Here is a 25022-nt window from a genome sequence, read left to right as displayed (position 1 = left end):
GACAGAGTGTTTCAAAACTGCTCAATCAAAAGTATGGTTTAACTCTGTTAGCTGAATGCTCAGATCAGAAAGAAGTTTCACAGAATGCTTCTGTGTAGTTTATATTTGAATATATTCCTTTACCCACTACTACTCTCTTAGCGCTCCAAATGTCCAGTTGCATTTTCTACAGAAAGAGTGTTCAGATCTGCTCAATCAAAAGTTTGGTTTAACTCTGTTAGCTGAATGCACAGATCAGAAAGAAGTTTCACAGAATGATTCTGTGTAGTTTATATTTGGAGACATTCCTTTTTCCACTATTACCCTCTTAGCGCTCCGAATCTCCACTTGCATTTTCTACAGAAAGAGTGTTTCAGAACGGCTCAATCAAAACTAAGGTTCAACTCTTTTAGTTGAACAAACAGAACAGAAAGAAGTTTCACACAATTCTTCTGTGTAGTTTTTATTTGTAGACATTCTTTTTCCCAATATAGTCCTCTTAGCGCTCAGAATGTCCAATTGCAGTTTCTACAGAAAGAGTGTTTCAGAACGGCTCAATCAAAAGTAAGGTTCAACTCTGTTAGTTGAATGCACAGAACAGAAAGAAGTTTCATACAATGCTTCTGTGTAGTTTATATTTGAACATATTCTTTTTTCCACTATTACCCACTTAGCGCTACGAATGTCCAGTTGCATTTTCTACAGACAGAGTGTTTCAAAACTGCACAATCAAAAGTATGGTTTAACTCTGTTAGCTGAATGCTCAGATCAGAAAGAAGTTTCACAGAATGCTTCTGTGTAGTTTATATTTGAATATATTCCTTTTTCCACTACTACGCTCCTAGCGCTCCAAATGTCCAGTTGCATTTTCTACAGAAAGAGTGATCAGATCTGCTCAATCAAAAGTATGGTTTAACTCTGTTAGCTGAATGCACAGATCAGAAAGAAGTTTCACCGAATAATTCTGTGTAGTTTATATTTGAAGACATTCCTTTTTCCACTATTACCCTCTTAGCGCACCGAATCTCCACTTGCATTTTCTACAAAAAGAGTGTTTCATAACTGCTCAATCAAAAATATGTTTTATCTCTGTTAACTGAATTTACAGATCAGAAATAAGTTTCACAGAATGCATCTGTGTAGTTTTTATTTGAAGATATTCTTTTTCCCAATGTAGGCCTCTTAGCGCTTAGCATGTCCAATTGCAGTCTCTACAGAAAGAGTGTTTCAGAATGGCTCAATCAAAAGTAAGGTTCAAATCTGTTAGTTGAATGCACAGAACAGAAAGAATTTTCACAGAATGCTACTGTGTAGTTTATATTTGAATATATTCCTTTTTCCACTATTACCCTCTTAGCGCTCCGAATGTCCACTTGCATTTTCTACAGAAAGAGTGTTCAGAGCTGCGCAATCAAAAGTATTTTTTAACTCTGTTAATTTAAAGAACATATCAGAAATAAGTTTCACACAATGCTTCTGTGTAGTTTTTATTTGAAGATATTATTTTTCCCAATAGAGTCCTCTTAGCGCTCAGAATGTCCAATTGCAGTTTCTACAGAAAGAGTGTTTCAGAAAGGCTCAATCAAAAGTAAGGTTCAACTCTGTTAGTTGAATGCACACAACAGAAAGAAGTTTCATACAATGCTTCTGTGTAGTTTATATTTGAACATATTCTTTTTTCCACTATTACCCACTTAGCGCTATGAATGTCCAGTTGCATTTTCTACAGACAGAGTGTTTCAAAACTGCTCAATCAAAAGTATGGTTTAACTCTGTTAGCTGAATGCTCAGATCAGAAAGAAGTTTCACAGAATGCTTCTGTGTAGTTTATATTTGAATATATTCCTTTTTCCACTACTACTCTCTTAGCGCTCCAAATGTCCAGTTGCATTTTCTACAGAAAGAGTGTTCAGATCTGCTCAATCAAAAGTATGGTTTAACTCTGTTAGCTGAATGCACAGATCAGAAAGAAGTTTCACAGAATGATTCTGTGTAGTTTATATTTGGAGACATTCCTTTTTCCAATATTACCCTCTTAGCGCTCCGAATCTCCACTTGCATTTTCTACAGAAAGAGTGTTTCAGAACGGCTCAATAAAAACTAAGGTTCAACTCTTTTAGTTGAACAAACAGAACAGAAAGAAGTTTCACACAATTCTTCTGTGTAGTTTTTATTTGCAGACATTCTTTTTCCCAATATGGGCCTCTTAGCGCTCAGAATGTCCAATTGCAGTTTCTACAGAAAGAGTGTTTCAGAACGGCTCAATCAAAAGTAAGGTTCAACTCTGTTAGTTGAATGCACAGAACTGAAAGAAGTTTCATACAATGCTTCTGTGTAGTTTATATTTGAACATATACTTTTTTCCACTATTACCCACTTAGCGCTACGAATGTCCAGTTGCATTTTCTACAGACAGAGTGTTTCAAAACTGCTCAATCAAAAGTATGGTTTAACTCTGTTAGCTGAATGCTCAGATCAGAAAGAAGTTTCACAGAATGCTTCTGTGTAGTTTATATTTGAATATATTCCTTTTTCCACTACTACGCTCTTAACGATCCAAATGTCCAGTTGCATTTTCTACAGAAAGAGTGTTCAGATCTGCTCAATCAAAAGTATGGTTTAACTCTGTTAGCTGAATGCACAGATCAGAAAGAAGTTTCACCGAATGATTCTGTGTAGTTTATATTTGAAGACATTCTTTTTTCCACTATTACCCTCTTAGCGCTCCGAATCTCCACTTGCATTTTCTACAAAAAGAGTGTTTCATAACTGCTCAATCAAAAATATGTTTTATCTCTGTTAACTGAATTTACAGATCAGAAATAAGTTTCACAGAATGCATCTGTGTAGTTTTTATTTGAAGATATTGTTTTTCCCAATGTAGGCCTCTTAGCGCTTAGCATGTCCAATTGCCGTTCCTACAGAAAGAGTGTTTCAGAACGGCTCAATCAAAAGTAGGGTTCAACTCTGTTAGTTGAATGCACAGAACAGAAAGAATTTTCACAGAATGCTACTGTGTAGTTTATATTTGAATATGTTCCTTTTTCCACTATTACCCTCTTAGCGCTCCGAATGTCCACTTGCATTTTCTACAGAAAGAGTGTTCAGAACTGCGCATTCAAAAGTATGGTTTAACTCTGTTAGCTTAATGAACATATCAGAAATAAGTTTCACACAATGCTTCTGTGTAGTTTTTATTTGAAGATATTCTTTTTCCCAATATAGGCCTCTTAGCGCTCAGAATGTCCAATTGCAGTTTCTACAGAAAGAGTGTTTCAGAACGGCTCAATCAAAAGTAAGGTTCAACTCTGTTAGTTGAATGCAGAGAACTGAAAGAAGTTTCATACAATGCTTCTGTGTAGTTTATATTTGAACATATACTTTTTTCCACTATTACCCACTTAGCGCTACGAATGTCCAGTTGCATTTTCTACAGACAGAGTGTTTCAAAACTGCTCAATCAAAAGTATGGTTTAACTCTGTTAGCTGAATGCTCAGATCAGAAAGAAGTTTCACAGAATGCTTCTGTGTAGTTTATATTTGAATATATTCCCTTTTCCACTACTACGCTCTTAGCGCTCCAAATGTCCAGTTGCATTTTCTACAGAAAGAGTGTTCAGATCTGCTCAATCAAAACTATGGTTTAACTATGTTAGGTGAATGCACAGATCAGAAAGAAATTTCACCGAATGATTCTGTGTAGTTTATATTTGTAGACATTCCTTTTTCCACTATTACCCACTTAGCGCTCCGAATCTCCACTTGCATTTTCTACAAAAAGAGTGTTTCATAACTGCTCAATCAAAAATATGTTTTATCTCTGTTAACTGAATTTACAGATCAGAAATAAGTTTCACAGAATGCATCTGTGTAGTTTTTATTTGAAGATATTCTTTTTCCCAATGTAGGCCTCTTAGCGCTTAGCATGTCCAATTGCAGTTCCTACAGAAAGAGTGTTTCAGAACGGCTCAATCAAAAGTAGGGTTCAACTCTGTTAGTTGAATGCACAGAACAGAAAGAATTTTCACAGAATGCTACTGTGTAGTTTATATTTGAATATATTCCTTTTTCCACTATTACCCTCTTAGCGCTCCGAATGTCCACTTGCATTTTCTACAGAAAGAGTGTTCAGAACTGCGCAATCAAAAGTATGCTTTAACTCTGTTAGCTTAATGAACATATCAGAAATAAGTTTCACACAATGCTTCGGTGTAGTTTTTATTTGAAGATATTATTTTTCCCAATAGAGGCCTCTTAGCGCTCAGAATGTCCAATGGCAGTTTCTACAGAAAGAGTGTTTCGGAAAGGCTCAAACAAAAGTAAGGTTCAACTCTGTTAGTTGAATGCACAGAACAGAAAGAAGTTTCATACAAGGCTTCTGTGTAGCTTATATTTGAACATATTCTTTTTTCCACTATTACCCACTTAGCGCTACGAATGTCCAGTTGCATTTTCTACAGACAGAGTGTTTCAAAACTGCTCAATCAAAAGTATGGTTTAACTCTGTTAGCTGAATGCTCAGATCAGAAAGAAGTTTCACAGAATGCTTCTGTGTAGTTTATATTTGAATATATTCCTTTTTCCACTACTACTCTCTTAGCGCTCCAAATGTCCAGTTGCATTTTCTACAGAAAGAGTGTTCAGATCTGCTCAATCAAAAGTATGGTTTAACTCTGTTAGCTGAATGCACAGATCAGAAAGAAGTTTCACAGAATGATTCTGTGTAGTTTATATTTGAAGACATTCTTTTTTCCACTATTACCCTCTTAGCGCTCCGAATCTCCACTTGCATTTTCTACAGAAAGAGTGTTTCAGAACGGCTCAGTCAAAACTAAGGTTGAACTCTTTTAGTTGAACAAACAGAACAGAAAGAAGTTTCACACAATTCTTCTGTGTAGTTTTTATTTGTAGACATTCTTTTTGCCAATATAGGCCTCTTAGCGCTCAGAATGTCCAATTGCAGTTTCTACAGAAAGAGTGTTTCAGAACGGCTCAATCAAAAGTAAGGTTCAACTCTGTTAGTTGAATGCACAGAACAGAAAGAAGTTTCATACAATGCTTCTGTGTAGTTTATATTTGAACATATTCTTTTTTCCACTATTACCCACTTAGCGCTACGAATGTCCAGTTGCATTTTCTACAGACAGAGTGTTTCAAAACTGCACAATCAAAAGTATGGTTTAACTCTGTTAGCTGAATGCTCAGATCAGAAAGAAGTTTCACAGAATGCTTCTGTGTAGTTTATATTTGAATATATTCCTTTTTCCACTACTACGCTCCTAGCGCTCCAAATGTCCAGTTGCATTTTCTACAGAAAGAGTGATCAGATCTGCTCAATCAAAAGTATGGTTTAACTCTGTTAGCTGAATGCACAGATCAGAAAGAAGTTTCACCGAATAATTCTGTGTAGTTTATATTTGAAGACATTCCTTTTTCCACTATTACCCTCTTAGCGCACCGAATCTCCACTTGCATTTTCTACAAAAAGAGTGTTTCATAACTGCTCAATCAAAAATATGTTTTATCTCTGTTAACTGAATTTACAGATCAGAAATAAGTTTCACAGAATGCATCTGTGTAGTTTTTATTTGAAGATATTCTTTTTCCCAATGTAGGCCTCTTAGCGCTTAGCATGTCCAATTGCAGTCTCTACAGAAAGAGTGTTTCAGAATGGCTCAATCAAAAGTAAGGTTCAAATCTGTTAGTTGAATGCACAGAACAGAAAGAATTTTCACAGAATGCTACTGTGTAGTTTATATTTGAATATATTCCTTTTTCCACTATTACCCTCTTAGCGCTCCGAATGTCCACTTGCATTTTCTACAGAAAGAGTGTTCAGAGCTGCGCAATCAAAAGTATTTTTTAACTCTGTTAATTTAAAGAACATATCAGAAATAAGTTTCACACAATGCTTCTGTGTAGTTTTTATTTGAAGATATTATTTTTCCCAATAGAGTCCTCTTAGCGCTCAGAATGTCCAATTGCAGTTTCTACAGAAAGAGTGTTTCAGAAAGGCTCAATCAAAAGTAAGGTTCAACTCTGTTAGTTGAATGCACACAACAGAAAGAAGTTTCATACAATGCTTCTGTGTAGTTTATATTTGAACATATTCTTTTTTCCACTATTACCCACTTAGCGCTATGAATGTCCAGTTGCATTTTCTACAGACAGAGTGTTTCAAAACTGCTCAATCAAAAGTATGGTTTAACTCTGTTAGCTGAATGCTCAGATCAGAAAGAAGTTTCACAGAATGCTTCTGTGTAGTTTATATTTGAATATATTCCTTTTTCCACTACTACTCTCTTAGCGCTCCAAATGTCCAGTTGCATTTTCTACAGAAAGAGTGTTCAGATCTGCTCAATCAAAAGTATGGTTTAACTCTGTTAGCTGAATGCACAGATCAGAAAGAAGTTTCACAGAATGATTCTGTGTAGTTTATATTTGGAGACATTCCTTTTTCCAATATTACCCTCTTAGCGCTCCGAATCTCCACTTGCATTTTCTACAGAAAGAGTGTTTCAGAACGGCTCAATAAAAACTAAGGTTCAACTCTTTTAGTTGAACAAACAGAACAGAAAGAAGTTTCACACAATTCTTCTGTGTAGTTTTTATTTGCAGACATTCTTTTTCCCAATATGGGCCTCTTAGCGCTCAGAATGTCCAATTGCAGTTTCTACAGAAAGAGTGTTTCAGAACGGCTCAATCAAAAGTAAGGTTCAACTCTGTTAGTTGAATGCACAGAACTGAAAGAAGTTTCATACAATGCTTCTGTGTAGTTTATATTTGAACATATACTTTTTTCCACTATTACCCACTTAGCGCTACGAATGTCCAGTTGCATTTTCTACAGACAGAGTGTTTCAAAACTGCTCAATCAAAAGTATGGTTTAACTCTGTTAGCTGAATGCTCAGATCAGAAAGAAGTTTCACAGAATGCTTCTGTGTAGTTTATATTTGAATATATTCCTTTTTCCACTACTACGCTCTTAACGATCCAAATGTCCAGTTGCATTTTCTACAGAAAGAGTGTTCAGATCTGCTCAATCAAAAGTATGGTTTAACTCTGTTAGCTGAATGCACAGATCAGAAAGAAGTTTCACCGAATGATTCTGTGTAGTTTATATTTGAAGACATTCTTTTTTCCACTATTACCCTCTTAGCGCTCCGAATCTCCACTTGCATTTTCTACAAAAAGAGTGTTTCATAACTGCTCAATCAAAAATATGTTTTATCTCTGTTAACTGAATTTACAGATCAGAAATAAGTTTCACAGAATGCATCTGTGTAGTTTTTATTTGAAGATATTGTTTTTCCCAATGTAGGCCTCTTAGCGCTTAGCATGTCCAATTGCCGTTCCTACAGAAAGAGTGTTTCAGAACGGCTCAATCAAAAGTAGGGTTCAACTCTGTTAGTTGAATGCACAGAACAGAAAGAATTTTCACAGAATGCTACTGTGTAGTTTATATTTGAATATGTTCCTTTTTCCACTATTACCCTCTTAGCGCTCCGAATGTCCACTTGCATTTTCTACAGAAAGAGTGTTCAGAACTGCGCATTCAAAAGTATGGTTTAACTCTGTTAGCTTAATGAACATATCAGAAATAAGTTTCACACAATGCTTCTGTGTAGTTTTTATTTGAAGATATTCTTTTTCCCAATATAGGCCTCTTAGCGCTCAGAATGTCCAATTGCAGTTTCTACAGAAAGAGTGTTTCAGAACGGCTCAATCAAAAGTAAGGTTCAACTCTGTTAGTTGAATGCAGAGAACTGAAAGAAGTTTCATACAATGCTTCTGTGTAGTTTATATTTGAACATATACTTTTTTCCACTATTACCCACTTAGCGCTACGAATGTCCAGTTGCATTTTCTACAGACAGAGTGTTTCAAAACTGCTCAATCAAAAGTATGGTTTAACTCTGTTAGCTGAATGCTCAGATCAGAAAGAAGTTTCACAGAATGCTTCTGTGTAGTTTATATTTGAATATATTCCCTTTTCCACTACTACGCTCTTAGCGCTCCAAATGTCCAGTTGCATTTTCTACAGAAAGAGTGTTCAGATCTGCTCAATCAAAACTATGGTTTAACTATGTTAGGTGAATGCACAGATCAGAAAGAAATTTCACCGAATGATTCTGTGTAGTTTATATTTGTAGACATTCCTTTTTCCACTATTACCCACTTAGCGCTCCGAATCTCCACTTGCATTTTCTACAAAAAGAGTGTTTCATAACTGCTCAATCAAAAATATGTTTTATCTCTGTTAACTGAATTTACAGATCAGAAATAAGTTTCACAGAATGCATCTGTGTAGTTTTTATTTGAAGATATTCTTTTTCCCAATGTAGGCCTCTTAGCGCTTAGCATGTCCAATTGCAGTTCCTACAGAAAGAGTGTTTCAGAACGGCTCAATCAAAAGTAGGGTTCAACTCTGTTAGTTGAATGCACAGAACAGAAAGAATTTTCACAGAATGCTACTGTGTAGTTTATATTTGAATATATTCCTTTTTCCACTATTACCCTCTTAGCGCTCCGAATGTCCACTTGCATTTTCTACAGAAAGAGTGTTCAGAACTGCGCAATCAAAAGTATGCTTTAACTCTGTTAGCTTAATGAACATATCAGAAATAAGTTTCACACAATGCTTCGGTGTAGTTTTTATTTGAAGATATTATTTTTCCCAATAGAGGCCTCTTAGCGCTCAGAATGTCCAATGGCAGTTTCTACAGAAAGAGTGTTTCGGAAAGGCTCAAACAAAAGTAAGGTTCAACTCTGTTAGTTGAATGCACAGAACAGAAAGAAGTTTCATACAAGGCTTCTGTGTAGCTTATATTTGAACATATTCTTTTTTCCACTATTACCCACTTAGCGCTACGAATGTCCAGTTGCATTTTCTACAGACAGAGTGTTTCAAAACTGCTCAATCAAAAGTATGGTTTAACTCTGTTAGCTGAATGCTCAGATCAGAAAGAAGTTTCACAGAATGCTTCTGTGTAGTTTATATTTGAATATATTCCTTTTTCCACTACTACTCTCTTAGCGCTCCAAATGTCCAGTTGCATTTTCTACAGAAAGAGTGTTCAGATCTGCTCAATCAAAAGTATGGTTTAACTCTGTTAGCTGAATGCACAGATCAGAAAGAAGTTTCACAGAATGATTCTATGTAGTTTATATTTGAAGACATTCTTTTTTCCACTATTACCCTCTTAGCGCTCCGAATCTCCACTTGCATTTTCTACAGAAAGAGTGTTTCAGAACGGCTCAGTCAAAACTAAGGTTGAACTCTTTTAGTTGAACAAACAGAACAGAAAGAAGTTTCACACAATTCTTCTGTGTAGTTTTTATTTGTAGACATTCTTTTTGCCAATATAGGCCTCTTAGCGCTCAGAATGTCCAATTGCAGTTTCTACAGAAATAGTGTTTCAGAACGGCTCAATCAAAATTAAGGTTCAACTCCGTTAGTTGAATGCACAGAACAGAAAGAAGTTTCATACAATGCTTCTGTGTAGTTTATATTTGAACATATTCTTTTTTCCACTATTACCCACTTAGCGCTACGAATGTCCAGTTGCATTTTCTACAGACAGAGTGTTTCAAAACTGCTCAATCAAAAGTATGGTTTAACTCTGTTAGCTGAATGCACAGATCAGAAAGAAGTTTCACAGAATGATTCTGTGTAGTTTATATTTGAAGACATTCTTTTTTCCACTATTACCCTCTTAGCGCTCCGAATCTCCACTTGCATTTTCTACAGAAAGAGTGTTTCAGAACGGCTCAGTCAAAACTAAGGTTGAACTCTTTTAGTTGAACAAACAGAACAGAAAGAAGTTTCACACAATTCTTCTGTGTAGTTTTTATTTGTAGATATTCTTTTTGCCAATATAGGCCTCTTAGTGCTCAGAATGTCCAATTGCAGTTTCTACAGAAAGAGTGTTTCAGAACGGCTCAATCAAAAGTAAGGTTCAACTCTGTTAGTTGAATGCACAGAACAGAAAGAAGTTTCATACAATGCTTCTGTGTAGTTTATATTTGAACATATTCTTTTTTCCACTATTACCCACTTAGCGCTACGAATGTCCAGTTGCATTTTCTACAGACAGAGTGTTTCAAAACTGCTCAATCAAAAGTATGGTTTAACTCTTTTAGCTGAATATTCAGATCAGAAAGAAGTTTCACAGAATGCTTCTGTGTAGTTTATATTTGAATATATTCCTTTTTCCACTACTACGCTCTTAGCGCTCCAAATGTCCAGTTGCATTTTCTACAAAAAGAGTGTTCAGATCTGCTCAATCAAAAGTATGGTTTAACTCTGTTAGCTGAATGCACAGATCAGAAAGAAGTTTCACCGAATGATTCTGTGTAGTTTATATTTGAAGACATTCTTTTTTCCACTATTACCCTCTTAGCGCTCCGAATCTCCACTTGCATTTTCTACAAAAAGAGTGTTTCATAACTGCTCAATCAAAAATATGATTTATCTCTGTTAACTGAATTTACAGATCAGAAATAAGTTTCACAGAATGCATCTGTGTAGTTTTTATTTGAAGATATTCTTTTTCCCAATGTAGGCCTCTTAGCGCTTAGCATGTCCAATTGCAGTTCCTACAGAAAGAGTGTTTCAGAACGGCTCAATCAAAAGTAAGGTTCAACTCTGTTAGTTGAATGCACAGCACAGAAAGAATTTTCACAGAATGCTACTGTGAAGTTTATATTTGAATATATTCCTTTTTCCACTATTACCCTCTTAGCGCTCCAAATGTCCACTTGCATTTTCTACAGAAAGAGTGTTCAGAACTGCGCAATCAAAAGTATGGTTTAACTCTGTTAGCTTAATGAACATATCAGAAATAAGTTTCACACAATGCTTCTGTGTAGTTTTTATTTGAAGATATTATTTTTCCCAATAGAGGCCTCTTAGCGCTCAGAATGTCCAATTGCAGTTTCTACAGAAAGAGTGTTTCAGAACGGCTCAATCAAAAGTAAGGTTCAACTCTGTTAGTTGAATGCACAGAACAGAAAGAAGTTTCATACAATGCTTCTGTGTAGTTCATATTTGAACATATTCTTTTTTCCACTATTACCCACTTAGCGCTACGAATGTCCAGTTGCATTTTCTACAGACAGAATGTTTCAAAACTGCTCAATCAAAAGTATGGTTTAGCTCTGTTAGCTGAATGCTCAGATCAGAAAGAAGTTTCACAGAATGCTTCTGTGTAGTTTATATTTGAATATATTCCTTTTTCCACTACTACGCTCTTAGCGCTCCAAATGTCCAGTTGCATTTTCTACAGAAAGAGTGTTCAGATCTGCTCAATCAAAAGTATGGTTTAACTCTGTTAGCTGAATGCGCAGATCAGAAAGAAGTTTCACAGAATGATTCTGTGTAGTTTATATTTGGAGACATTCCTTTTTCCACTATTACCCTCTTAGCGCTCCGAATCTCCACTTGCATTTCCTACAGAAAGAGTGTTTCAGAACGGCTCAATCAAAACTAAGGTTCAACTCTTTTAGTTGAACGAACAGAACAGAAAGGAGTTTCACACAATTCTTCTGTGTAGTTTTTATATGTAGACATTCTTTTTCCCAATATAGGCCTCTTAGCGCTCAGAATGTCCAATTGCAGTTTCTACAGAAATAGTGTTTCAGAACGGCTCAATCAAAATTAAGGTTCAACTCCGTTAGTTGAATGCACAGAACAGAAAGAAGTTTCATACAATGCTTCTGTGTAGTTTATATTTGAACATATTCTTTTTTCCACTATTACCCACTTAGCGCTACGAATGTCCAGTTGCATTTTCTACAGACAGAGTGTTTCAAAACTGCTCAATCAAAAGTATGGTTTAACTCTGTTAGCTGAATGAACAGATCAGAAAGAAGTTTCACAGAATGATTCTGTGTAGTTTATATTTGAAGACATTCTTTTTTCCACTATTACCCTCTTAGCGCTCCGAATCTCCACTTGCATTTTCTACAGAAAGAGTGTTTCAGAACGGCTCAGTCAAAACTAAGGTTGAACTCTTTTAGTTGAACAAACAGAACAGAAAGAAGTTTCACACAATTCTTCTGTGTAGTTTTTATTTGTAGACATTCTTTTTGCCAATATAGGCCTCTTAGCGCTCAGAATGTCCAATTGCAGTTTCTACAGAAAGAGTGTTTCAGAACGGCTCAATCAAAAGTAAGGTTCAACTCTGTTAGTTGAATGCACAGAACAGAAAGAAGTTTCATACAATGCTTCTGTGTAGTTTATATTTGAATATATTCCTTTTTCCACTACTACGCTCTTAACGATCCAAATGTCCAGTTGCATTTTCTACAGAAAGAGTGTTCAGATCTGCTCAATCAAAAGTATGGTTTAACTCTGTTAGCTGAATGCACAGATCAGAAAGAAGTTTCACCGAATGATTCTCTGTAGTTTATATTTGAAGACATTCTTTTTTCCACTATTACCCTCTTAGCGCTCCGAATCTCCACTTGCATTTTCTACAAAAAGAGTGTTTCATAACTGCTCAATCAAAAATATGTTTTATCTCTGTTAACTGAATTTACAGATCAGAAATAAGTTTCACAGAATGCATCTGTGTAGTTTTTATTTGAAGATATTGTTTTTCCCAATGTAGGCCTCTTAGCGCTTAGCATGTCCAATTGCCGTTCCTACAGAAAGAGTGTTTCAGAACGGCTCAATCAAAAGTAGGGTTCAACTCTGTTAGTTGAATGCACAGAACAGAAAGAATTTTCACAGAATGCTACTGTGTAGTTTATATTTGAATATGTTCCTTTTTCCACTATTACCCTCTTAGCGCTCCGAATGTCCACTTGCATTTTCTACAGAAAGAGTGTTCAGAACTGCGCATTCAAAAGTATGGTTTAACTCTGTTAGCTTAATGAACATATCAGAAATAAGTTTCACACAATGCTTCTGTGTAGTTTTTATTTGAAGATATTCTTTTTCCCAATATAGGCCTCTTAGCGCTCAGAATGTCCAATTGCAGTTTCTACAGAAAGAGTGTTTCAGAACGGCTCAATCAAAAGTAAGGTTCAACTCTGTTAGTTGAATGCAGAGAACTGAAAGAAGTTTCATACAATGCTTCTGTGTAGTTTATATTTGAACATATACTTTTTTCCACTATTACCCACTTAGCGCTACGAATGTCCAGTTGCATTTTCTACAGACAGAGTGTTTCAAAACTGCTCAATCAAAAGTATGGTTTAACTCTGTTAGCTGAATGCTCAGATCAGAAAGAAGTTTCACAGAATGCTTCTGTGTAGTTTATATTTGAATATATTCCCTTTTCCACTACTACGCTCTTAGCGCTCCAAATGTCCAGTTGCATTTTCTACAGAAAGAGTGTTCAGATCTGCTCAATCAAAACTATGGTTTAACTATGTTAGGTGAATGCACAGATCAGAAAGAAATTTCACCGAATGATTCTGTGTAGTTTATATTTGTAGACATTCCTTTTTCCACTATTACCCACTTAGCGCTCCGAATCTCCACTTGCATTTTCTACAAAAAGAGTGTTTCATAACTGCTCAATCAAAAATATGTTTTATCTCTGTTAACTGAATTTACAGATCAGAAATAAGTTTCACAGAATGCATCTGTGTAGTTTTTATTTGAAGATATTCTTTTTCCCAATGTAGGCCTCTTAGCGCTTAGCATGTCCAATTGCAGTTCCTACAGAAAGAGTGTTTCAGAACGGCTCAATCAAAAGTAGGGTTCAACTCTGTTAGTTGAATGCACAGAACAGAAAGAATTTTCACAGAATGCTACTGTGTAGTTTATATTTGAATATATTCCTTTTTCCACTATTACCCTCTTAGCGCTCCGAATGTCCACTTGCATTTTCTACAGAAAGAGTGTTCAGAACTGCGCAATCAAAAGTATGCTTTAACTCTGTTAGCTTAATGAACATATCAGAAATAAGTTTCACACAATGCTTCGGTGTAGTTTTTATTTGAAGATATTATTTTTCCCAATAGAGGCCTCTTAGCGCTCAGAATGTCCAATGGCAGTTTCTACAGAAAGAGTGTTTCGGAAAGGCTCAAACAAAAGTAAGGTTCAACTCTGTTAGTTGAATGCACAGAACAGAAAGAAGTTTCATACAAGGCTTCTGTGTAGCTTATATTTGAACATATTCTTTTTTCCACTATTACCCACTTAGCGCTACGAATGTCCAGTTGCATTTTCTACAGACAGAGTGTTTCAAAACTGCTCAATCAAAAGTATGGTTTAACTCTGTTAGCTGAATGCTCAGATCAGAAAGAAGTTTCACAGAATGCTTCTGTGTAGTTTATATTTGAATATATTCCTTTTTCCACTACTACTCTCTTAGCGCTCCAAATGTCCAGTTGCATTTTCTACAGAAAGAGTGTTCAGATCTGCTCAATCAAAAGTATGGTTTAACTCTGTTAGCTGAATGCACAGATCAGAAAGAAGTTTCACAGAATGATTCTGTGTAGTTTATATTTGAAGACATTCTTTTTTCCACTATTACCCTCTTAGCGCTCCGAATCTCCACTTGCATTTTCTACAGAAAGAGTGTTTCAGAACGGCTCAGTCAAAACTAAGGTTGAACTCTTTTAGTTGAACAAACAGAACAGAAAGAAGTTTCACACAATTCTTCTGTGTAGTTTTTATTTGTAGACATTCTTTTTGCCAATATAGGCCTCTTAGCGCTCAGAATGTCCAATTGCAGTTTCTACAGAAAGAGTGTTTCAGAACGGCTCAATCAAAAGTAAGGTTCAACTCTGTTAGTTGAATGCACAGAACAGAAAGAAGTTTCATACAATGCTTCTGTGTAGTTTATATTTGAACATATTCTTTTTTCCACTATTACCCACTTAGCGCTACGAATGTCCAGTTGCATTTTCTACAGACAGAATGTTTCAAAACTGCTCAATCAAAAGTATGGTTTAACTCTGTTAGCTGAATATTCAGATCAGAAAGAAGTTTCACAGAATGCTTCTGTGTAGTTTATATTTGAATATATTCCTTTTTCCACTACTACGCTCTTAGCGCTCAAAATGTCCAGTTGCATTTTCTACAGAAAGAGTGTTCAGATCTGCTCAATCAAAAGTATGGTTTAACTCTGTTAGCTGAATGCACAGATCAGAAAGAAGTTTCACCGAATGATTCTGTGTAGTTTATATTTGAAGACATTCTTTTTTCCACTATTACCCTCTTAGCGCTCCGAATCTCCACTTGCATTTTCTACAAAAAGAGTGTTTCATAACTGCTCAATCAAAAATATGTTTTATCTCTGTTAACTGAATTTACAAATCAGAAATAAGTTTCACAGAATGCATCTGTGTAGTTTTTATTTGAAGATATTCTTTTTCCCAATGTAGGCCTCTTAGCGCTTAGCATGTCCAATTGCAGTTCCTACAGAAAGAGTGTTTCAGAACGGCTCAATCAAAAGTAGGGTTCAACTCTGTTAGTTGAATGCACAGCACAGAAAGAATTTTCACAGAATGCTACTGTGAAGTTTATATTTGAATATATTCCTTTTTCCACTATTACCCTCTTAGCGCTCCAAATGTCCACTTGCATTTTCTACAGAAAGAGTGTTCAGAACTGCGCATTCAAAAGTATGGTTTAACTCTGTTAGCTTAATGAACATATCAGAAATAAGTTTCACACAATGCTTCTGTGTAGTTTTTATTTGAAGATATTATTTTTCCCAATAGAGGCCTCTTAGCGCTCAGAATGTCCAATTGCAGTTTCTACAGAAAGAGTGTTTCAGAAAGGCTCAATCAAAAGTAAGGTTCAACTCTGTTAGTTGAATGCACAGAACAGAAAGAAGTTTCATACAATGCTTCTGTGTAGCTTATATTTGAACATATTCTCTTTTCCACTATTACCCACTTAGCGCTACGAATGTCCAGTTGCATTTTCTACAGACAGAGTGTTTCAAAACTGCCCAATCAAAAGTATGGTTTAACTCTGTTAGCTGAATGCTCAGATCAGAAAGAAGTTTCACAGAATGCTTCTGTGTAGTTTATATTTTAATATATTCCTTTTTCCACTACTACTCTCTTAGCGCTCCAAATGTCCAGTTGCATTTTCTACAGAAAGAGTGTTCAGATCTGCTCAATCAAAAGTATGGTTTAACTCTGTTAGCTGAATGCACAGATCAGAAAGAAGTTTCACAGAATGATTCTGTGTAGTTTATATTTGGAGACATTCCTTTTTCCACTATTACCCTCTTAGCGCTCCGAATCACCACTTGCATTTTCTACAGAAAGAGTGTTTCAGAACGGCTCAATCAAAACTAAGGTTCAACTCTTTTAGTTGAACAAACAGAGCAGAAAGAAGTTTCACACAATTCTTCTGTGTAGTTTTTATTTGTAGACATTCTTTTTCCCAATATATGCCTCTTAGCGCTCAGAATGTCCAATTGCAGTTTCTACAGAAAGAGTGTTTCAGAACGGCTCAATCAAAAGTAAGGTTCAACTCTGTTAGTTGAATGCACAGAACAGAAAGAAGTTTCATACAATGCTTCTGTGTAGTTCATATTTGAACATATTCTTTTTTCCACTATTACCCACTTAGCGCTACGAATGTCCAGTTGCATTTTCTACAGACAGAATGTTTCAAAACTGCTCACTCAAAAGTATGGTTTAGCTCTGTTAGCTGAATGCTCAGATCAGAAAGAAGTTTCACAGAATGCTTCTGTGTAGTTTATATTTGAATATATTCCTTTTTCCACTACTACGCTCTTAGCGCTCCAAATGTCCAGTTGCATTTTCTACAGAAAGAGTGTTCAGATCTGCTCAATCAAAAGTATGGTTTAACTCTGTTAGCTGAATGCGCAGATCAGAAAGAAGTTTCACAGAATGATTCTGTGTAGTTTATATTTGGAGACATTCCTTTTTCCACTATTACCCTCTTAGCGCTCCGAATCTCCACTTGCATTTCCTACAGAAAGAGTGTTTCAGAACGGCTCAATCAAAACTAAGGTTCAACTCTTTTAGTTGAACGAACAGAACAGAAAGAAGTTTCACACAATTCTTCTGTGTAGTTTTTATATGTAGACATTCTTTTTCCCAATATAGGCCTCTTAGCGCTCAGAATGTCCAATTGCAGTTTCTACAGAAATAGTGTTTCAGAACGGCTCAATCAAAATTAAGGTTCAACTCCGTTAGTTGAATGCACAGAACAGAAAGAAGTTTCATACAATGCTTCTGTGTAGTTTATATTTGAACATATTCTTTTTTCCACTATTACCCACTTAGCGCTACGAATGTCCAGTTGCATTTTCTACAGACAGAGTGTTTCAAAACTGCTCAATCAAAAGTATGGTTTAACTCTGTTAGCTGAATGCACAGATCAGAAAGAAGTTTCACAGAATGATTCTGTGTAGTTTATATTTGAAGACATTCTTTTTTCCACTATTACCCTCTTAGCGCTCCGAATCTCCACTTGCATTTTCTACAGAAAGAGTGTTTCAGAACGGCTCAGTCAAAACTAAGGTTGAACTCTTTTAGTTGAACAAACAGAACAGAAAGAAGTTTCACACAATTCTTCTGTGTAGTTTTTATTTGTAGATATTCTTTTTGCCAATATAGGCCTCTTAGCGCTCAGAATGTCCAATTGCAGTTTCTACAGAAAGAGTGTTTCAGAACGGCTCAATCAAAAGTAAGGTTCAACTCTGTTAGTTGAATGCACAGAACAGAAAGAAGTTTCATACAATGCTTCTGTGTAGTTTATATTTGAACATATTCTTTTTTCCACTATTACCCACTTAGCGCTACGAATGTCCAGTTGCATTTTCTACAGACAGAGTGTTTCAAAACTGCTCAATCAAAAGTATGGTTTAACTCTTTTAGCTGAATATTCAGATCAGAAAGAAGTTTCACAGAATGCTTCTGTGTAGTTTATATTTGAATATATTCCTTTTTCCACTACTACGCTCTTAGCGCTCCAAATATCCAGTTGCATTTTCTACAAAAAGAGTGTTCAGATCTGCTCAATCAAAAGTATGGTTTAACTCTGTTAGCTGAATGCACAGATCAGAAAGAAGTTTCACCGAATGATTCTGTGTAGTTTATATTTGAAGACATTCTTTTTTCCACTATTACCCTCTTAGCGCTCCGAATCTCCACTTGCATTTTCTACAAAAAGAGTGTTTCATAACTGCTCAATCAAAAATATGATTTATCTCTGTTAACTGAATTTACAGATCAGAAATAAGTTTCACAGAATGCATCTGTGTAGTTTTTATTTGAAGATATTCTTTTTCCCAATGTAGGCCTCTTAGCGCTTAGCATGTCCAATTGCAGTTCCTACAGAAAGAGTGTTTCAGAACGGCTCAATCAAAAGTAAGGTTCAACTCTGTTAGTTGAATGCACAGCACAGAAAGAATTTTCACAGAATGCTACTGTGAAGTTTATATTTGAATATATTCCTTTTTCCACTATTACCCTCTTAGCGCTCCAAATGTCCACTTGCATTTTCTACAGAAAGAGTGTTCAGAACTGCGCAATCAAAAGTATGGTTTAACTCTGTTAGCTTAATGAACATATCAGAAATAAGTTTCACACAATGCTTCTGTGTAGTTTTTATTTGAAGATATTATTTTTCCCAATAGAGGCCTCTTAGCGCTCAGAATGTCCAATTGCAGTTTCTACAGAAAGAGTGTTTCAGAACGGCTCAATCAAAAGTAAGGTTCAACTCTGTTAGTTGAATGCACAGAACAGAAAGAAGTTTCATACAATGCTTCTGTGTAGTTCATATTTGAACATATTCTTTTTTCCACTATTACCCACTTAGCGCTACGAATGTCCAGTTGCATTTTCTACAGACAGAATGTTTCAAAACTGCTCAATCAAAAGTATGGTTTAGCTCTGTTAGCTGAATGCTCAGATCAGAAAGAAGTTTCACAGAATGCTTCTGTGTAGTTTATATTTGAATATATTCCTTTTTCCACTACTACGCTCTTAGCGCTCCAAATGTCCAGTTGCATTTTCTACAGAAAGAGTGTTCAGATCTGCTCAATCAAAAGTATGGTTTAACTCTGTTAGCTGAATGCGCAGATCAGAAAGAAGTTTCACAGAATGATTCTGTGTAGTTTATATTTGGAGACATTCCTTTTTCCACTATTACCCTCTTAGCGCTCCGAATCTCCACTTGCATTTCCTACAGAAAGAGTGTTTCAGAACGGCTCAATCAAAACTAAGGTTCAACTCTTTTAGTTGAACGAACAGAACAGAAAGGAGTTTCACACAATTCTTCTGTGTAGTTTTTATATGTAGACATTCTTTTTCCCAATATAGGCCTCTTAGCGCTCAGAATGTCCAATTGCAGTTTCTACAGAAATAGTGTTTCAGAACGGCTCAATCAAAATTAAGGTTCAACTCCGTTAGTTGAATGCACAGAACAGAAAGAAGTTTCATACAATGCTTCTGTGTAGTTTATATTTGAACATATTCTTTTTTCCACTATTACCCACTTAGCGCTACGAATGTCCAGTTGCATTTTCTACAGACAGAGTGTTTCAAAACTGCTCAATCAAAAGTATGGTTTAACTCTGTTAGCTGAATGAACAGATCAGAAAGAAGTTTCACAGAATGATTCTGTGTAGTTTATATTTGAAGACATTCTTTTTTCCACTATTACGCTCTTAGCGCTCCGAATCTCCACTTGCATTTTCTACAGAAAGAGTGTTTCAGAACGGCTCAGTCAAAACTAAGGTTGAACTCTTTTAGTTGAACAAACAGAACAGAAAGAAGTTTCACACAATTCTTCTGTGTAGTTTTTATTTGTAGACATTCTTTTTGCCAATATAGGCCTCTTAGCGCTCAGAATGTCCAATTGCTGTTTCTACAGAAAGAGTGTTTCAGAACGGCTCAATCAAAAGTAAGGTTCAACTCTGTTAGTTGAATGCACAGAACAGAAAGAAGTTTCATACAATGCTTCTGTGTAGTTTATATTTGAACATATTCTTTTTTCCACTATTACCCACTTAGCGCTACGAATGTCCAGTTGCATTTTCTACAGACAGAGTGTTTCAAAACTGCTCAATCAAAAGTATGGTTTAACTCTGTTAGCTGAATGCTCAGATCAGAAAGAAGTTTCACAGAATGCTTCTGTGTAGTTTATATTTGAATATATTCCCTTTTCCACTACTACGCTCTTAGCGCTCCAAATGTCCAGTTGCATTTTCTACAGAAAGAGTGTTCAGATCTGCTCAATCAAAACTATGGTTTAACTATGTTAGGTGAATGCACAGATCAGAAAGAAATTTCACCGAATGATTCTGTGTAGTTTATATTTGTAGACATTCCTTTTTCCACTATTACCCACTTAGCGCTCCGAATCTCCACTTGCATTTTCTACAAAAAGAGTGTTTCATAACTGCTCAATCAAAAATATGTTTTATCTCTGTTAACTGAATTTACAGATCAGAAATAAGTTTCACAGAATGCATCTGTGTAGTTTTTATTTGAAGATATTCTTTTTCCCAATGTAGGCCTCTTAGCGCTTAGCATGTCCAATTGCAGTTCCTACAGAAAGAGTGTTTCAGAACGGCTCAATCAAAAGTAGGGTTCAACTCTGTTAGTTGAATGCACAGAACAGAAAGAATTTTCACAGAATGCTACTGTGTAGTTTATATTTGAATATATTCCTTTTTCCACTATTACCCTCTTAGCGCTCCGAATGTCCACTTGCATTTTCTACAGAAAGAGTGTTCAGAACTGCGCAATCAAAAGTATGCTTTAACTCTGTTAGCTTAATGAACATATCAGAAATAAGTTTCACACAATGCTTCGGTGTAGTTTTTATTTGAAGATATTATTTTTCCCAATAGAGGCCTCTTAGCGCTCAGAATGTCCAATGGCAGTTTCTACAGAAAGAGTGTTTCGGAAAGGCTCAAACAAAAGTAAGGTTCAACTCTGTTAGTTGAATGCACAGAACAGAAAGAAGTTTCATACAAGGCTTCTGTGTAGCTTATATTTGAACATATTCTTTTTTCCACTATTACCCACTTAGCGCTACGAATGTCCAGTTGCATTTTCTACAGACAGAGTGTTTCAAAACTGCTCAATCAAAAGTATGGTTTAACTCTGTTAGCTGAATGCTCAGATCAGAAAGAAGTTTCACAGAATGCTTCTGTGTAGTTTATATTTGAATATATTCCTTTTTCCACTACTACTCTCTTAGCGCTCCAAATGTCCAGTTGCATTTTCTACAGAAAGAGTGTTCAGATCTGCTCAATCAAAAGTATGGTTTAACTCTGTTAGCTGAATGCACAGATCAGAAAGAAGTTTCACAGAATGATTCTGTGTAGTTTATATTTGAAGACATTCTTTTTTCCACTATTACCCTCTTAGCGCTCCGAATCTCCACTTGCATTTTCTACAGAAAGAGTGTTTCAGAACGGCTCAGTCAAAACTAAGGTTGAACTCTTTTAGTTGAACAAACAGAACAGAAAGAAGTTTCACACAATTCTTCTGTGTAGTTTTTATTTGTAGACATTCTTTTTGCCAATATAGGCCTCTTAGCGCTCAGAATGTCCAATTGCAGTTTCTACAGAAAGAGTGTTTCAGATCGGCTCAATCAAAAGTAAGGTTCAACTCTGTTAGTTGAATGCACAGAACAGAAAGAAGTTTCATACAATGCTTCTGTGTAGTTTATATTTGAACATATTCTTTTTTCCACTATTACCCACTTAGCGCTACGAATGTCCAGTTGCATTTTCTACAGACAGAATGTTTCAAAACTGCTCAATCAAAAGTATGGTTTAACTCTGTTAGCTGAATATTCAGATCAGAAAGAAGTTTCACAGAATGCTTCTGTGTAGTTTATATTTGAATATATTCCTTTTTCCACTACTACGCTCTTAGCGCTCAAAATGTCCAGTTGCATTTTCTACAGAAAGAGTGTTCAGATCTGCTCAATCAAAAGTATGGTTTAACTCTGTTAGCTGAATGCACAGATCAGAAAGAAGTTTCACCGAATGATTCTGTGTAGTTTATATTTGAAGACATTCTTTTTTCCACTATTACCCTCTTAGCGCTCCGAATCTCCACTTGCATTTTCTACAAAAAGAGTGTTTCATAACTGCTCAATCAAAAATATGTTTTATCTCTGTTAACTGAATTTACAAATCAGAAATAAGTTTCACAGAATGCATCTGTGTAGTTTTTATTTGAAGATATTCTTTTTCCCAATGTAGGCCTCTTAGCGCTTAGCATGTCCAATTGCAGTTCCTACAGAAAGAGTGTTTCAGAACGGCTCAATCAAAAGTAGGGTTCAACTCTGTTAGTTGAATGCACAGCACAGAAAGAATTTTCACAGAATGCTACTGTGAAGTTTATATTTGAATATATTCCTTTTTCCACTATTACCCTCTTAGCGCTCCAAATGTCCACTTGCATTTTCTACAGAAAGAGTGTTCAGAACTGCGCATTCAAAAGTATGGTTTAACTCTGTTAGCTTAATGAACATATCAGAAATAAGTTTCACACAATGCTTCTGTGTAGTTTTTATTTGAAGATATTATTTTTCCCAATAGAGGCCTCTTAGCGCTCAGAATGTCCAATTGCAGTTTCTACAGAAAGAGTGTTTCAGAAAGGCTCAATCAAAAGTAAGGTTCAACTCTGTTAGTTGAATGCACAGAACAGAAAGAAGTTTCATACAATGCTTCTGTGTAGCTTATATTTGAACATATTCTCTTTTCCACTATTACCCACTTAGCGCTACGAATGTCCAGTTGCATTTTCTACAGACAGAGTGTTTCAAAACTGCCCAATCAAAAGTATGGTTTAACTCTGTTAGCTGAATGCTCAGATCAGAAAGAAGTTTCACAGAATGCTTCTGTGTAGTTTATATTTTAATATATTCCTTTTTCCACTACTACTCTCTTAGCGCTCCAAATGTCCAGTTGCATTTTCTACAGAAAGAGTGTTCAGATCTGCTCAATCAAAAGTATGGTTTAACTCTGTTAGCTGAATGCACAGATCAGAAAGAAGTTTCACAGAATGATTCTGTGTAGTTTATATTTGGAGACATTCCTTTTTCCACTATTACCCTCTTAGCGCTCCGAATCACCACTTGCATTTTCTACAGAAAGAGTGTTTCAGAACGGCTCAATCAAAACTAAGGTTCAACTCTTTTAGTTGAACAAACAGAGCAGAAAGAAGTTTCACACAATTCTTCTGTGTAGTTTTTATTTGTAGACATTCTTTTTCCCAATATATGCCTCTTAGCGCTCAGAATGTCCAATTGCAGTTTCTACAGAAAGAGTGTTTCAGAACGGCTCAATCAAAAGTAAGGTTCAACTCTGTTAGTTGAATGCACAGAACAGAAAGAAGTTTCATACAATGCTTCTGTGTAGTTCATATTTGAACATATTCTTTTTTCCACTATTACCCACTTAGCGCTACGAATGTCCAGTTGCATTTTCTACAGACAGAATGTTTCAAAACTGCTCACTCAAAAGTATGGTTTAGCTCTGTTAGCTGAATGCTCAGATCAGAAAGAAGTTTCACAGAATGCTTCTGTGTAGTTTATATTTGAATATATTCCTTTTTCCACTACTACGCTCTTAGCGCTCCAAATGTCCAGTTGCATTTTCTACAGAAAGAGTGTTCAGATCTGCTCAATCAAAAGTATGGTTTAACTCTGTTAGCTGAATGCGCAGATCAGAAAGAAGTTTCACAGAATGATTCTGTGTAGTTTATATTTGGAGACATTCCTTTTTCCACTATTACCCTCTTAGCGCTCCGAATCTCCACTTGCATTTCCTACAGAAAGAGTGTTTCAGAACGGCTCAATCAAAACTAAGGTTCAACTCTTTTAGTTGAACGAACAGAACAGAAAGAAGTTTCACACAATTCTTCTGTGTAGTTTTTATATGTAGACATTCTTTTTCCCAATATAGGCCTCTTAGCGCTCAGAATGTCCAATTGCAGTTTCTACAGAAATAGTGTTTCAGAACGGCTCAATCAAAATTAAGGTTCAACTCCGTTAGTTGAATGCACAGAACAGAAAGAAGTTTCATACAATGCTTCTGTGTAGTTTATATTTGAACATATTCTTTTTTCCACTATTACCCACTTAGCGCTACGAATGTCCAGTTGCATTTTCTACAGACAGAGTGTTTCAAAACTGCTCAATCAAAAGTATGGTTTAACTCTGTTAGCTGAATGCACAGATCAGAAAGAAGTTTCACAGAATGATTCTGTGTAGTTTATATTTGAAGACATTCTTTTTTCCACTATTACCCTCTTAGCGCTCCGAATCTCCACTTGCATTTTCTACAGAAAGAGTGTTTCAGAACGGCTCAGTCAAAACTAAGGTTGAACTCTTTTAGTTGAACAAACAGAACAGAAAGAAGTTTCACACAATTCTTCTGTGTAGTTTTTATTTGTAGATATTCTTTTTGCCAATATAGGCCTCTTAGCGCTCAGAATGTCCAATTGCAGTTTCTACAGAAAGAGTGTTTCAGAACGGCTCAATCAAAAGTAAGGTTCAACTCTGTTAGTTGAATGCACAGAACAGAAAGAAGTTTCATACAATGCTTCTGTGTAGTTTATATTTGAACATATTCTTTTTTCCACTATTACCCACTTAGCGCTACGAATGTCCAGTTGCATTTTCTACAGACAGAGTGTTTCAAAACTGCTCAATCAAAAGTATGGTTTAACTCTTTTAGCTGAATATTCAGATCAGAAAGAAGTTTCACAGAATGCTTCTGTGTAGTTTATATTTGAATATATTCCTTTTTCCACTACTACGCTCTTAGCGCTCCAAATATCCAGTTGCATTTTCTACAAAAAGAGTGTTCAGATCTGCTCAATCAAAAGTATGGTTTAACTCTGTTAGCTGAATGCACAGATCAGAAAGAAGTTTCACCGAATGATTCTGTGTAGTTTATATTTGAAGACATTCTTTTTTCCACTATTACCCTCTTAGCGCTCCGAATCTCCACTTGCATTTTCTACAAAAAGAGTGTTTCATAACTGCTCAATCAAAAATATGATTTATCTCTGTTAACTGAATTTACAGATCAGAAATAAGTTTCACAGAATGCATCTGTGT

This window comes from Symphalangus syndactylus, chromosome 11 (genome assembly GCF_028878055.3).
Source record: "Symphalangus syndactylus isolate Jambi chromosome 11, NHGRI_mSymSyn1-v2.1_pri, whole genome shotgun sequence".
Taxonomy (NCBI): Eukaryota; Metazoa; Chordata; class Mammalia; order Primates; family Hylobatidae; genus Symphalangus; species Symphalangus syndactylus.
This window is presented reverse-complemented; position numbering follows the sequence as displayed.